The following is a 15928-nucleotide window of genomic DNA, read 5'->3' on the forward strand; positions in this document are numbered from 1 at the left end:
TGGATGTCTAAGAGTCGTCGTTTAGCAATGCTTAAGTCATCGGTAGAAGTCGAATGACGGTGTCGCCGTTGTTCGCGAGCCTAGGGCTTACTACTTGGTTCACAAATACTTGATGATGATGAGACGGTTGGATGATTGGTGAGAATGAGGTGAGATGTGGGCGGTGTTAGGGGTGTATTTGCTCCGGAGGAAGTCCTGGGGGTAGTCCGGGGGAGGAACCCGGGCACCATAGACCGCTTGCATCGGTTAAGGCCATCCATCGTTACCATTGGCTTTAGCACTTTCCTTACTCATCGCACACCGATCTAATGGTAAGGCGAGCCGAATACCTTTGTAGCTATGGTTATTTGGGGTCTGAACATCGATGATGTGAGCGGGCGAGCTTGTAGTGCTACTAGTTTACTCTAGGAGTAGTTCTAGTACCGCCGCGTCGAGCGATGCATGTTTCAAATGATCAGGGCTTATTGGGAAATGTTGATATGGACTTGTGTGGTTATCCAAGTCGTATGGTCCTCAAGTCGTGTAGGTCCAGGAGTATCCCCTGCAGGGTGTAAAAACATTTCAAAATGCCGCGCTCTCGGTTCTGAGCATGCTTTGGTCTATCTGCATCAGTCGTAGAGTTTTCGCTTGTGGTTGATGTTTCGATATGTGAGAGATGGTTGAGTTGGTCTTTGTTATATATATGTTCAATGGTTCCCAGTTATTTATGTTCAGTTGGTTATGGCCGGTAGAATTATTTTGTTATTGGTTAAGTTAGTTGCTCATATCTATGTGTCTAGGTTGCTTAGCGCTTATGTTTAACTTAACTATGTGACTTTTCCTTGCTAATAGCTCAATGCATAATCCTTGGGGTCGAGCTATGTATAACTCCATCTGTAGGTTTGAGCACAAGAGGAGGGCAAGTAAACCTTACTAGAAGAGAGTAGGGTAAGGGGTCTTTAAGCATAGTTCACATCTATGTGTCTAGATTGCTTACCGCTTATGTTTAACTTAACCATGTGGTTTTTCCTTGCTAATAGCTCAATGCATAACTCCATCTATAGGTTTGAGCACAAGAGGAGGGTAAGTAAATCTTACTAGAAGAGAGTAGGATAAGGGGTCTTTAAGCATAGCTTTTAGTTTTTTTTTCAAAATTCCTCTTTTTAGGGTAGACCAGCTATATAAGGTTGCGTTCTAGGTTGATATGGCTCCGATACCACCTCTGTCGAGACCGGTTCAAGAAATAAACCAATCTCATCTATGTGCTGAGCCCAAAAATCAATCACAACATATAGTGACTTCATTGATAATAATCATTACAATATCCATACTTAATTGAATTAACCGTCTTATAAAAGTGACCTTCAAGAGTCGAAGAACCAAATAAAATGCAGTAGAATTAAACGAACTACGAAAACTATAATCCTTTATGACTCTACCACAGGCATCATCGACGTAGAAAGTATCTTAGAACGATCCACCTTCAGCATACTCCTCGATACTTTCTCCAACTAAGTGTTTGGGCATAGTAAGAGTGAGCACTTGTCGTACTCAGCAAATTGTGAAGGAATAGTATGCATATAAAGGTTTCAACAAGGAATGGGTTGAATGGCTCCTTTGCATAAATCAATATTTAAGTAAAAACATTTGAAAAAGCAAATTTAATTAAGTGAATAACCAACCACCTCAACATTTTCATCCATTTTGACTTAACCCACTAACCAACACCTCAAGCAAAGTTCCATCCACTAAGGTTGAATCCTCAATCATAGTTACCACCACAATGATTGACCATCCTCAACTATGATTCCCACCATCACAGTTGACCTAACTAACCAAAACATCCAGTTATAATCATGGTAGGTTTTAAGTGTCTTTCATGACTGTGAGCACGACTGAATATTCATTTTTAACTTTGTAGAGGTTGTACTTTACCCACAAGACGTATCATCCCATTTTACCGAGCATCCATTGGCCGATGGATAACTCTTACACACTACCGTGGTGTACACTAGAAATCCACTACAAAGCCTTTACAATGCTCCCTCTCAGCACATGTCTACCCGCTAAGGTTTCACCGCCTCGTGATTTCACCACAACAACAGAAGTCCCCTCTTGCGCCTTTTAGATCCCAAGACATTGTCCATTCACCGCTCTTCAGCCTGGTCTACACTATGCTGAGAGTAGCAAATTAATTGGCTAGGCCTGACCCATACCAAGCTTGTGGTTGTACTATAAACACAGAAAGGTCACCCCATGAACCGGTCCTTATATTTGAGCAATACTACCACTTTCCAAACCATACATCTCATCCTACCACATGCTCAAACCCATATACCATGTTGCGACAAAAGTTATTCTATCATATTTTATCATTGTTGCATAGGACCATTATCAAGTTCGTAGAGCATTAATCATGGTTAACATCCCAAAGCAAAGCTAAGCATCTACCCTTCCATAACCCAAAATCATACTAAGGCGACAAGGATGATAAGGTACAACTAGGGTAAAGCCTAATTCTTGGGATTTATTAGCATGCATGTTTATAAAACAAAATATTTAATCTTGATCATGTAGACCTTCTAGTTCCTCCAAAACGTTGGCGTCTACTCGCAACATACGCAGAAAAACAACAACACATAAACACCAAGATCCAAAAAAACCAAACATCACACAACAAACATCATCTTCACAAGATTACACTATTTCAGACAATGCGATAAAAGAACGGGTTAAAATGGAGCTACGGTTTACAAGTTATGATTTTCTAAAGATTAAAACAGGACTGAAAAGATTATCTATAGATGAATTTATGTTGCTAGGAATTTTCTAGGATTTTTCCAAATCTATGATTTTCTGGGATTTTTCTGGAATTTTCTAGAATTTATTTGAATTATAAACTATTTAAAACCATTAAATAGAATTAAATGAACCTATAAACATTAAAAACATTTTCAAAAATTAATTTCCTATTGATTATATTTTTTAGAATTATTTTTATACTGAAAACTATTTATTACGTAATATTTAACTATTATGACATCATCAAAGCAATTAAAACAATTAAAAAGAAAAACAAATGTTAATTGGGCTACTGATTGAGCACTAGGGCTGATGTGGCATGACACGTAAGCATAATCGCTGACGTGGCTGGCGGACTTGGCGAATGATGTGGCCAGGAAGGTGACTGAGATTATGTAAGACACGTGGCGCTCACCTTGCTACCGAAGGGGTATGAGAATCTTCTAATCTCGGTCATTGGCTGTCGATCGGATAGCTCACCTTTCTTCTACCTCTCCTAAGCATAGACATTAAAAACATTTTCAGAAATTAATTTTCTGGGATTGTTGCATAGGACCATTATTAAATTTCATAGAGCAATTATCACGATAACCATCCCAAAGCGAAGTTAAGCATCATCTACCCTTCCATAACCCAAAACCAAACCCTGGTTGCAAAGATGATACGGGAGACTAAGGTAAAGCCTAACTCTTAGAATTCCCAGCAAAATTATTAGCATGTATGTTTGTAAACAAAACATTTTTAAAACTAGGATCAATATGTTCAAGAACACAACTTGCTTTCATTGTACTCAATTGGATCTTTAAAGTCTTTATCCAGAAGTCCTTCTAGCTACCTTGAAACGTTGGTGTCTACTCGCAAACATAAGCAAAAAGGATACACATAAACACTGAGATCTAAAAAACCAAATATCACACAACAAACATTATCATACACAAGATGACAAGAACACACTTTTTTGGACAATCCAGCGAAAGAACAAGTCAAAACGAAGCTACGATTAACAAGTTATTACAGCTTCTGAAAGATTAAAACATGACCAAAAGATTAACTATGGATGAAATATGTGATTAAGAATTTTTATAGAATTTTTCAAAGTCATCTATGATTTTTTGGGATTTTCTAGGAATTTTCTAGATTTTTTTAACATTTATTTGAATTATAAAACTATATTAAAAACATTAAACATTAATAAAAATTAAATATTATTAGCATTATTTCCTAATTTATTCCTATTTTAGAATTATTTTTATACTAAAAACTATTGATTACGCAATATATGAATTATGACATCATCACAATATAAAAATAAATAACAGAAAAGAATTGTTGACTATGCTTGCCATGTGAGCACTCTGATCCGACATGGTGCTGACTCGGGAACCATATAACTCAAATTGGATGGTTGGAAACTCACCTCTCTCTATCCCAGCGTGAGAGATGATGCGCCAAGAGCTCCTGCGGTGGTGCTCTCCCTGGTGGTGGCGGAAACCTCATCACTGTGCTCTAAACTCACCGACGAGCGGCGAAACAGAACCACGTGCTCAGGGTGAACTCGTTCGGGCTATGGGTTGACGTCAGCGGGCTTCCAATGAGGCTAGCGATGGTGAGCAGTGGACTTGAGCTTCAGAGCTCTTCGGAGATGAGTTTTGTCGAGGGTAAATCCCTGACAGTGATTCTAGGGTATGTCGGATGGTGGTTGCGTGAACGGCATTTCAGGGAGTGAATGTGTCTATGTGTGTAGATGAAGGATTCGGGGACACCGAGGGTTATACAGGTTCAGGTCTCCTGGAGGATAACAACCCTATGTCCTGTTTTTTGTGTTATAGTAGATCTCACTTGGTTACATCCGTGTTCTAGCATATTGCCATAATTGATCTATCTTGGTTACAACGGGGTCCTCATCCCTTTATATAGTAGGGAGAGGGAGCACCAACATGCGAGCTCTACACAGATGGCCTCTGCTTATTCTAATATCTAACTCAGATCATCATTACAGAGTACTGGGTATGCAACTTGCTCTGACAGCATTGTACATTGTGCTGCCGCACGCCATCTTTGCTTAGACCGTAGAACCTTATCCTGTTGCATTTAATGCGACGAGACGGAACGATGCACTTCTGCATCATCCCTATCTGCTTTCCTCTGTGTGCCATCCCCGTCCACTTGCCTCTTTGGGCCATCTCCGTCCACTTGCCCTATCGGATGGCTGACAATATCCCATCTGTCGTGTGGCGCTGTGCCAGCCTGTAGAGTCTCACACCGTAGCTTTTAATGCTACGGGATGGGACACGTCCCCTGCACTACCCACAACTTTATCTGTCAGGGTCGGTGCTTGGTGAAGAGAATCATTCGGGCAAGTGTCCAATCCGGTCTCACGACCAGGGGGGCTGGTCGTGGGTTTGTGTGAAGGTGTAGTGAGATTGGTCGTTGGAGGTTTTGCATTGGTCGGGGTCGCTCATCGATCGATTAGATTTTTTAGGAGCTGTTGCCCTGGCTATTTGCACTCTACATGGGGCCTATTTAGCCAGGGTACCCCTTTACTTGATACACTGATAGTAGCCCCCAAGCTCCCTCATGATCGCAGTTCAGCCTGATCCTACAACCTGGGTCCCAGGGCAAATGTAGTTCACCCCAGGAGTGGTTATTGACCCCGCCCGTCCTCAAAGTTCAACCTTTGAGTTCCGCATCATGGGGGGAGGTTTCAAGTGCCCAGGGAGAGAAGAAAGGGAAAGGCATATTTATCGCTGTTGGACCTGAAGGACTCTTGGCTTTTTCTACGTGCCCCCTCGGGTTTTGAGCAGTTTGAATGCTGTGTTGGTTAGGATGTCGTTGTAGTCTTTTTAAAGGATGGGTGTTTGAGGGTCCTTCGAGTCCTCCTTCTGCCTTCTTTCCTTCCTCCAAGCTCTTTTGCGCCTAGAGTCCAGTTTCTTCATCCCGTCTCACACTCGGCTCTGTAGAGTAGACGGACCCGAAGGTCATGACGCGCTCCCCTCCCTTCTCTCCAGAGAGGTTGAAGATTTTGGATGAATCGGCGGAGGGGGATTTACTTCCCTCCCAAGATCCACCTACCGTGTTGCTTCCGGATGAATCTTCTGTCGTAGTCATGATCGCAAGATTGAAGCTGATACCTACCTGAACAGCACCCGCGACCAGCAAGCTTACGCCGTTCTTCAGAAAGCCATCCTCTGCAGGGTCATCCCGCTCTCCTCCTGGGAGGACCCCCTGGCTAATGTCATCGATATTTCTAATGATGAGGAGGGGATTGATTGGAGCCTTCTGGAAAAGGAGATCGATGAGGAGGAAGAGTTGGAGAAGCGGAAGGGAGGCCTTCGGGGTGCGCTAGGGTCGGTCAACATCCTGGCCCTTACACTGGTCTCCGCCCAATCCCTGGAGTGGTGAGCTGCCATCCCAGGGAGGAGTATAAGAGGTTCCTTGACTCGTTCAGGGGCAGATAGAGGTGAGTGTCCAATGGGCTTTATACATCAACGTCATGCTGGTCACTAGAGTTAGGGAGGATAGGGCAAGCAATTATTAGGAAATCTAGCCCAAGTGGGTGTATACAATCGGCTTGTAACCCCTCCTCCTCATGAATGGAATTCGCCAGGGTCATACAGTGCCCGTCTTTGTTCCGGCCCCCTCCCTGATCCTTACCGATAGTCGGAGGATAAAAAACGGAGTTCCGCCATTTCTCGGATGGATTGGCCTGAACCACTACTTGATTTTTTTTCAGAAAAAACTTTCCCGGTGTCAATGTGGAGAATTGACTCCACCTGCCCCATCCTGCCCGCTAGTGGGACCTCTGGCGGGTAGAACGGCCATAGCTCTATAAGTCCATCAGTGGCGACTAGTGCTCGACCCGAGTGAGGACTCGTGGCCTGGTCGTCGTATTTTTTGGCCGTCCTTACCCCCGTTATCACGTGAGCATATGGGATGGGTCTTCACCCTGCTTGGGAGTCTGTGGCTGCTTTGTTGTTTGTCGCCCTGGTCACCAGGTTTGGTAGTGGTCGTCAAGCGTGGTCGGGCTCTGTGGTCGGAGTACCAATTTGTAGGGAGTCCATTTTTGGTCGGCAGGTCCTGCAAAACAAGGAGTCTGTTTTTTAATTTGAGAACTTACAGGTCATATTCCACGCTCGTCTGAAAGGTCCTACAAATTAGAGAAAATAGGCACATTTCTGAGTGACCCTACACATAGAACTTGCACAACAAGGCAATGTTCTAGGAGCTCAATAATTCACGGCCGTCTTCCATGGCTAACTTGACCGCACCAGGTCGGGTGACATAGACCACCTTGTAGGGTCCCTCCTATTTGGGGGAGAGTTTATTCCGACCGGCCTTATTATGAATTTGCCTAAGGACAAGGTTGCCTATGACCAGTGTCCGTTATCGTACCCTTTGGTTGTGGTAGCATTTGAGGCTCTGCTGATACCGGGTGGCTAGAATCAGAGCACGATCGCGGAACTCTTCGATCAGGTTAATTTCATCCTCTTGTCGCGCCACTTGGTCGTTGTTCGAGTAGTTGCTTACTCGGGATGACTAGATGGTGATTTCGAAGGGGAGCATGGCTTCCACGCTAAAGACCAAGAAGAAAGGGGCTTCAGTCGTGGCCCAGCTGCGGGTCGTCCGTAGCGACCAGAGTACTATGGGGAGCTCGTCCACCCAATACCTTGAATAGCTTTTAAGCTGATCAAAAACCTAGGTTCTGATCCCTTGTAGTATCATCCCATTTGCCCTCTCGACTTGTTCGTTACTTTGGGGGTGAGCCATAGATGCATAGCAAACCTTGGTCCCGATTTCCTCGTGGTAGTCTTGGAAAGCACTACTGGCAAATTGAGTTCCGTTGTCCGTGATTATGTGGCTTGGACTGCCAAATCACACTACGAGTCCCCGTATGAACTTAATCGCTACTGCAGTGGTGATCTTTCTGATGGGCTCGGCCTCGATCCACTTAGTGAACTTGTCGATTGCCACGAACAGGAACTCAAAATCGCCTGGGGCTTTAGGGAATGGTCCCATGATATCGAGCCCCCAGATAGCAAAAGGCCAAGAGAGTGATATAGTTTGTAGTGCCTGGGCTGGTAGGTTGGTATTTCGGCCATGGTACTGACATGACTCGCACCATTTCACCAGCTCGCAGGCATCCTGGAGGGCAGTGGGCCAATAAAATCCTTACCGGAACATTTTTTGACCAGAGTGCGGTATGAAGCGTAGCTACCACATATGCCTCCATGGATATTAGAGAGCACTCTGCTCCCCTCTTCCTGAGTGATGCATTTTAGCAAGAGGCTATTGCTCCCTCAGCGATAGAGGCGTCCCTCTACCAGGGAGTATCTACGGGCTTGCTGTGAGACCTTTTCTGCTAACGTATCATCATCAGGGACTGCTCGGTTATGAAGGTAGTCCAAGATCTGATCCATCCAGGTCTTACCCGAACCGAGCATGGCGACAACATGATGGTCGCCCGAGGATGACGGCACCGAAGGAGGCGTTGCCTCCAAAGGTGCTGCATCGGGTGCCCCATTTTCGAGTGGAGCATCCCCATCACCTTGGCCCGAGACCACGGTGGATGGTCGTGAGAGTCTTTCTTCAAAGACTCCGACCGGGACAGATTCTCGAGAAGAAGCTAGATGGGCCAGCTCATCGGCTAGGAAGTTGTCCTTGCGAGGGGTGTGCTTGACCTCAAAGCTGATGAAATGTCGCTCTGGTTTTCTCACTTCACCGAGGTATGCCGCCATCATCGGGTCAAAGCACTGAAACTCCTTTTGCACCTGGTTTACATCTAGTAGTGAGTCCCGTATCACTAATAATCATTTAATCCCAAGTGTGGAGGTTGCTCGCATTTTGGACAAGAGGCCCTCATATTCAGTAGTGTTATTAGTGGCTGGAAAATACAATCGAATGACGTACTTGAGGATGTCACCAGTGGATGAGGTCAGAACCACCCCAGCTCTGCTCCCTTTAGCATGAATGACCCGTCGAAATGCAATGTCCACTGCTCGTCTGCCTCCGATCGCTGCACCTGCTCGGGCTCAGAGGACGACCACTCGGCTACGAAATCGGCAAGCGCCTAGGACTTGATAGAAGTTCGGGGGACAAACTGAAGGTCGAATTCCCTGAGCTCTACAGCCCACTTTGTTGCTCTCCCTGTTGCATCTCTATTATGGAGAATTTCCCTAATTGAGAACGAGGAGATCACCTTGATTTTGTGAGCCTGGAGGTAGTATCTGAGCTTGCGAGAGGCTATCATGACGGTGTACAGTAGTTTCTAAGCCTATGGGTATCGAGCCTTGGCATCGTGTAAGACCTCGCTGACGTAGTATACTGGTTGCTAGAGGCCCTCTCGCTCGGTGATCAGGACCACGCTTGCGACCTGTGGTGTCGCGGTAACATAGAGCAAGAACTCCTCATTAGGTCGATGTGCAATTAGTACGAGAGGGGTGGAGAGGTACCATTTGAGTTCTTGTAATGTCATTTCTGCCTCCGGTGTCCACAGGAAGTGGTCGTTTTTCTTCAGGAATTTGAAGAGTGGCAGTCCCTTTTCCCCCAGCCTTGAGATGAACCTGCTCAGGGCAGCAATGCATCCTGTTAGTTTCTAAACTTCCTTTAACCTAGTCGGCGGCCGCATCTGGTCGATGGCTCTGATCTTGTCAGGGTTTACCTCAATCCCCCGATGAGATATAAGGAACCCCAGTAGCTTTCCGTACAGAACCCCAAACGTACACTTCTCCGGGTTCAGCTTCATACGGTACTTCCATAGATTATCAAATGTTTCTTGAAGGTCAGTGACCAGGTTCATCTTGATCTGACACTTGGCGACCACATCGTCCACATATGCCTCGATGTTTCTCCCGAGCTATGGTCGGAGAATGAATTGAATGCACCATTGGTAAGTGGCCCCGGTGCTTTTCAGGCCAAAAGGCATTTTTATATAACAAAAGACCCCGAAGGGTGTAACAAAAGCCGTTTTTTCTTCATCCCCTCTACACATGCTAATCTGATGGTACCCCATCTGGGCATCTAAAAAGCATAAAAGGTCGCTACCGGCAGTTGAGTCAACCAGCTAGCCGATTCGGGGAAGTGGAAAAAGATCTTTCGGGCATGCCTTGTTCAGGTTGGGGAATTCGACGCATATCCTCCACTTACCATTGTGCTTTCGGACCATGACTGGGTTAGCCAGCCGTTCCGGGTAATGTACCTCCCAGATGAAGCCTGCCTCTAGGAGCTTGTCGATCTCCTGTCAAAGTGCTTCCTTCCGGTCGGCCGCGAACTAGCGCGCCTTCTGCCTGACGGGTCGTGCGTCCAACCATACAGATAGCTTGTGCTCAATCACATCCCTAGGGACTCTGAGCATATCAGAGGACCCCATGAAAAGACGTCCGCATTTTCCTGGAGGAAGGTGATGAGCGCGAGTTCCTATTTGGGGTCCAGTGAGGCCCTAATCTAGACTGTCTTGGTCGGGTCGGTGTCGTCCAGGCTTACTGCTTTGAGTCGATCATCTAGGCTGGCGATGACCTGGACTTTTATTGGCCATCCGCAGGGTTCGACGGTCTCGAGCTGTGACCCGGGAGTTAGCTCGACCATGTCGAGGCTCCTCTTGTCACAGTGCAGGGCCGTCTTGGCGTTGCCGGCAATGGTGATGGCCCCTGTTGGCCCAGGGATCTTGATTGCTGGTACGCGTAGTGAGAGACGGCCATGAACTGAGCCATTGTCGGTCGCCATGCATCAAATTCTCACTGAATTGAATTGCACATGTCCACACTTCATAAAAACTTATTAGTCCTTTAATTGTCTTGTCATTATCACAAAAACCCATTTAGGGGTCTAGATTCACTTTCAATCTCCCCCTTTTTAGTGATTGATGACAATCCAATTAAAGCTTACAAAATATGTATATAATTAAAGCTTTTGAATCCTTACGATATAGAGAGCTCCCCCTAAGAATGTGCATATCCATGAACTTCAAAAACTTTAGCCTTAAATCCAAATTGCACAATTTAAGGATAGGTGTGGAGACTCCCCCTATATCATAGCATCCGTGGGGTGCAACTACAACATGTGTGAAAGATCATAAATAAATGCGATGCATATGACATGATAAGCACAGCAAGGACTGAAACTTCTGTCAATGTGCGGAGAGTCCGTAGAATTATGCGGATTCTCCGCGGATTTTTGTGAACTCTTTGCACTTTACAGATTCTGAACAAAAACCACATTACAGCACAAGAACACATGATATCACACTAGCATAATAAAACTTAGTACCAACAAGAATTAGCAGTTATAAGCACACCACAATCATACACGTTCATGTCCACCCACCACACATAACGGATAGAAAAGAGTTATTACAAAACGAGTACATGAAAGATAAGTTTTCACTCCCCCTTTGGCATTAAGTGCCAAAAAGGGAGAAAAGGAAAGGGTATGAAGATCATCATCTACTCGTCATCATCCTCGTCCTCGTCCTTGTCGTCGTCGTCATCATCGTCATCTTCTTGATACTCGCCCTCTTGTTCGCTTTCTTCTTCTTCTATCTCACCATAAGTAGAGCGAGTACAGCGAGAGCAGGGAGCCAGAGGAGGAACCGCTTCTTCTTCTTCTTCTCAATCCGCTGCCTCCCACTCGGCAAACGGATCACCAAAATCGGGCACCTCTCAATGAGGGGAGGTGGGAAGCGCTAAATGCCCTTTGATTTCTTTCACTTCTCTTCTCATCTCATTCACTTCAGTGGCATTATACTTACATATATTGAAGATAGAGTGAAGCACACTCTTGATGTATTTGCCACGTCCACGAGAGCCACCACCATGAGATCGCAAAGAGGAGGGTGCAAGAGATGGAGGTGGGGCTGCCCGGGATGAGCTAGAATCACGAGATGGCCTAGACGATGCCTTCTTCTTCACACGGTAGGACTCATGCATGCACTCCTTTGGGAATGAGATCTTGGTACCCTTCTCGATGATATACATAATATATGGAGCATATGGAAGGCTTTTTTGTGCATCATCCATGGCATTACAAAGTTCAATCCAAATAAATTCACCAACACTGAAGGATCGTACACCGGATCCCATTCTAAAAAGTATGTTCCTTGATATGCCATGAATCTTCGTCCACCGGGTCCCATTCTAAAAACATATGCACATTTGCGAAATATTAAGGTTCAATTCTTCCATACTATAGTTAAGAAGCTTCTTTTGAGATAGGCACAGGAGAAATGAGCAGATAAACAAGCTTCTTTTTGCTTGCTATTCCATAGTACGGATGAATTTAAACATGGAAAAAATTCACAAGGAGGGGTGCTGTGCACATAGGCATACCAAGTGTATCATGATATTTTATGCATATACAAAAATCACAAGACAAAATAGCACTTATTACATGGCAGGAGTAGCTTGAGATAGGCACAGGAGAAAGGAGCAAAACCTTTCGCTGAAATTTCTGCATTGTAGCATCTGTAGAATCAATAATCAGATAAACTAAAGTTTTCACAAACAGGCACACCCAGACAGTTGTACAAAGTGGCACACAGCTAGTGGTTGGCTTTTATTCTAAAAAAACGATAACCAGCGCAACAAGATGTCAGTGTCAATCTCCCTCCATCGCTACACAATACCTCCACCTCTCTCAGTATTGATCTGACTTAAAAGAGGGACTTTTCATCTTGGTTAATTAAACATGGAATAAGTCCATCTTGTTGGTGGCCAAACTTGCAACAAAGAAATGGCACATTGAGGAAACGAGGGCTCACATGCCTTTGGCGCTTCACTACTCCATTAAATTGCTACTCAGCTGGCAGGTTTGTTAACATGTTCAAAGTCACTAAAAATTGTTACTTAGCTGTCGTTGGCCAAGCCAAAGCTAATCAATAAAGACTAAAAAATTGTTTGAGGAATAATAAAGACTGAAATGTAAAGGAATTACCAGGACCGCTCAAACATGTAAACGAATGGCAATAATACAGGAGTGCAATTGTTTATGAATGACTCAATCTGCCTCTAATCCTCGTCGTATTTTTCTCTTGCTACAAATTCCTTATGCAATGAGTCTCATCCTCAAATGAAGTCGTGCGAAGGCGGCAGGTCAACAACCGCGTGAAGGGCTTATAGGTGGTTGGCGGCAAAGTGGAGGGTGACTGGGCGGGAAAGGGGAGGGAGGTCGCTGGGAGGGGGCCGCCCGGGATGGAGGATGCTGTCATCGGCCGAGCCAGGAGACGTCAGGGAGGGGGCCACCGGGGAGGGAGGACGTTGTCGTTGACCGGGGAGGAGTCGTCGGGGGGGGGGGGGGGGAGGGGGCGTTAGGGAGCGATGACGTTGTCGTCGGTCGAGGAGTTGGTTGGGAGGAGCACAGTCGTTAGGGAGGTCGTAAGGGAGAGGAGACAACTAGAGTTTAGGAAAGAAATTGGTGGTAGCGTGGGTTGGACAGAACAGTATTTATACCCGCTATACTATAGACGGGTCATAAGTTAGAGCCGTCTGAACTAATATTAGTATAGATAACTATGTATAACAAGCCATTTATACTAATATTATGGATATAGACGGCTCATTATACATAGTCGTTTGTCCTATTATTACAGACGGTTCAAAATAATAACTCATATATACTATTAATTTTCTAGATAAATCATTAAAACATGAAAATTTTCATTGTACTCTTATTTGTACTTTTTTGATCTTGACATCATGTGATAGTACACATTAAACCATAAATTTATATAAAAATTTCATCTCATTTGGAGTTTGTATGAATTAGTTATGAATTTCATCTCATTAGAAGTTCGTTGCCGTCTGAGTGAGGGAAGTAATCAAATTTAATTGTACTCTTATTTGTACTTGTTGATCTTAACATCATGTGATAGTACATATTAAATCATAAATTTATATAAAAATTTTATCTCATTTGGAGTCCGTATGACTTAGTTATTAATTTTTCAAATTTTAGTCAACTGTCTGGAAATTAATAGTACAGACGGTCAGAAAAAACCACCATCTATAAAATAAATAGTACAGACAGTTCCATTTTATGAACCGTCTGAACTAGTAATTTTCTGAACAATTGATTTTAATTTGCAAAATTCATATCTAATTCATACAAACTCAAAATGAGATGAATCTTTTATGCACATTTTTGGTTTAATATGTACTATCACATGGTGTAGGTCTCATTTATGTAATTAATGTAACCCTAAATTAAACTTGAATATTAGACGTATTTATTAAACTAAAACTAGCAAATTTTATAACTAATTTATTTTAACATATTACATTGCAATATATCTGTGCATAACAATCGAGTAACATTATATAGCTTTAACATTCAGTCCTTCCTGATGATTGACGCGTAGATAGTAAGCGGCCCTAGTTGAAAGTTGTTTTTTGTTAAGGGGGATAACATCTCCAACAGGGTACCCATCAAATTGATTGTATTTTTCTTTATCCACGAGTTCTTAACTCCGACAATCCTTCTTTTTCCCTGAAAGACTATGTGAAGGTTTAGATTTGCCAAGTCTTGCACATAAGATATGGACAACTTGTTTAGCTAGTACAAATGGTTCGTCTTTGTATGTAGCACGTTTGAGAACGATATTAGTCATTCCGTATTTATCTACCTTCACACTTGAGAGTGAGATCAAACATCACTGAAAGAGGGGTATCTTGAAATATACATAGTCGAGTTCCCAAATCTTCTCTATGTACTAATAGTACGCACAAACCCTATGTTTGTCCTAGAATGCATTTATGTGCACACTGTTGCTCTGTGTCGTGCTCTTATCATCCCGTGCTCTGGTACAAATGGTGTATCCATTTATGTTGTACCAACTAATATTATCCTCTGTTGAACTATTATTATTGAATCGCACTACCAACCAGTTATTGAAGCTGTGATTGTGCTATTTTGTGATCCAAGCCTCCGTACAACCTGGATTCTCTCTGCGTAGCACGTCCTTATACATGTCAATATGCGAAGATACTTCAGTCATGTGTTGCAAGACTGTGAAATGGGCTTTAGATAACGTGGCAAAGTCAGCAATGATTGCTTTTCTATCTATGGCCCCCTTCCCATCTAGTCTCCCCTCATGGCAAGACATGGGCACACTTATTGATTTGAGTTGCTCCATATAATTGATGCAGAACTCGACTACCTCTTCGAATGTATAATCTTGGACTATGCTGCCTTCCGGACAATATCGATTCCGCATATACTTCTTGAGAATTTCCATGTACCTCTCAAATGGGTACATCTGACGTAGGAATACTAGGTCGCATATCTTTATCTCTCTCACGAGGTGAACGATAACATGTCCATGATATCGAAAAATAACAGAGGAAAGTACATCTCAAGATGACATAGTGTCTTCACCATATCAGCCTATAAACATCAAGTACTTTAGGATCGATGACCTTATGAGAAATTGCATTGAAGAAGTACCACAGCTTGGTGATTGTGTCTCGGAGATATGTCGGCTGGATATTTCGGATTGTACCAAGAAGCATATGTCTCATCAACACGTGGTAAGCATGAGATTTCATGCAACTAATTTCAAATCTTGCATCGAAACAAGTTTCAAGATGTCGACGGAGTAATCGGACGGAACTTTCACACCATGCAAGCATCGGCACAGTTTGGTTCTCTCGGCCTTTTTCAGACTATAGCGGCAGGAGAAAGCCTCATTCTAACTTTTTTGGAGGGCTTAGGTGCCAACTCAGGCCTGATCTTCAAATCAACTAAATCAAGCCTTACGTTGAGGCTGTCCTTCATCTTGCCTGGAATATTAAGTAAAAGACCAATCAAGCTTTCGCACACATTCTTCTCTACATGCATGATGTCAATGCAGTGGCAAACTTCAAGGTGCTTCCAATATGGTAGCTCCTGCAATATCAATCTCTTCTTCCACATTTCACCGATATCCTTAGATTTTTTACTCCCCTTTCCAAACACAACTTCAACATCTTTAACCACATTGTGCACCTCTTAACCACTGTAGTGCTTTGGACATAAATCTCTCTCCCTCATTTCGACGAATTGTTCCTTCATATTGCGGTATGGGTGATACCTGTTAAGGAATCTATGGTGGCGCATGAACACTATTTTGCATAAGTGGTGCAGCCACATATTTGTGGTACCATCTAAGAAATGAGGGCAT

Source organism: Phragmites australis, chromosome 17 (assembly GCF_958298935.1).
Source record: "Phragmites australis chromosome 17, lpPhrAust1.1, whole genome shotgun sequence".
NCBI classification, from domain to species: domain Eukaryota; kingdom Viridiplantae; phylum Streptophyta; class Magnoliopsida; order Poales; family Poaceae; genus Phragmites; species Phragmites australis.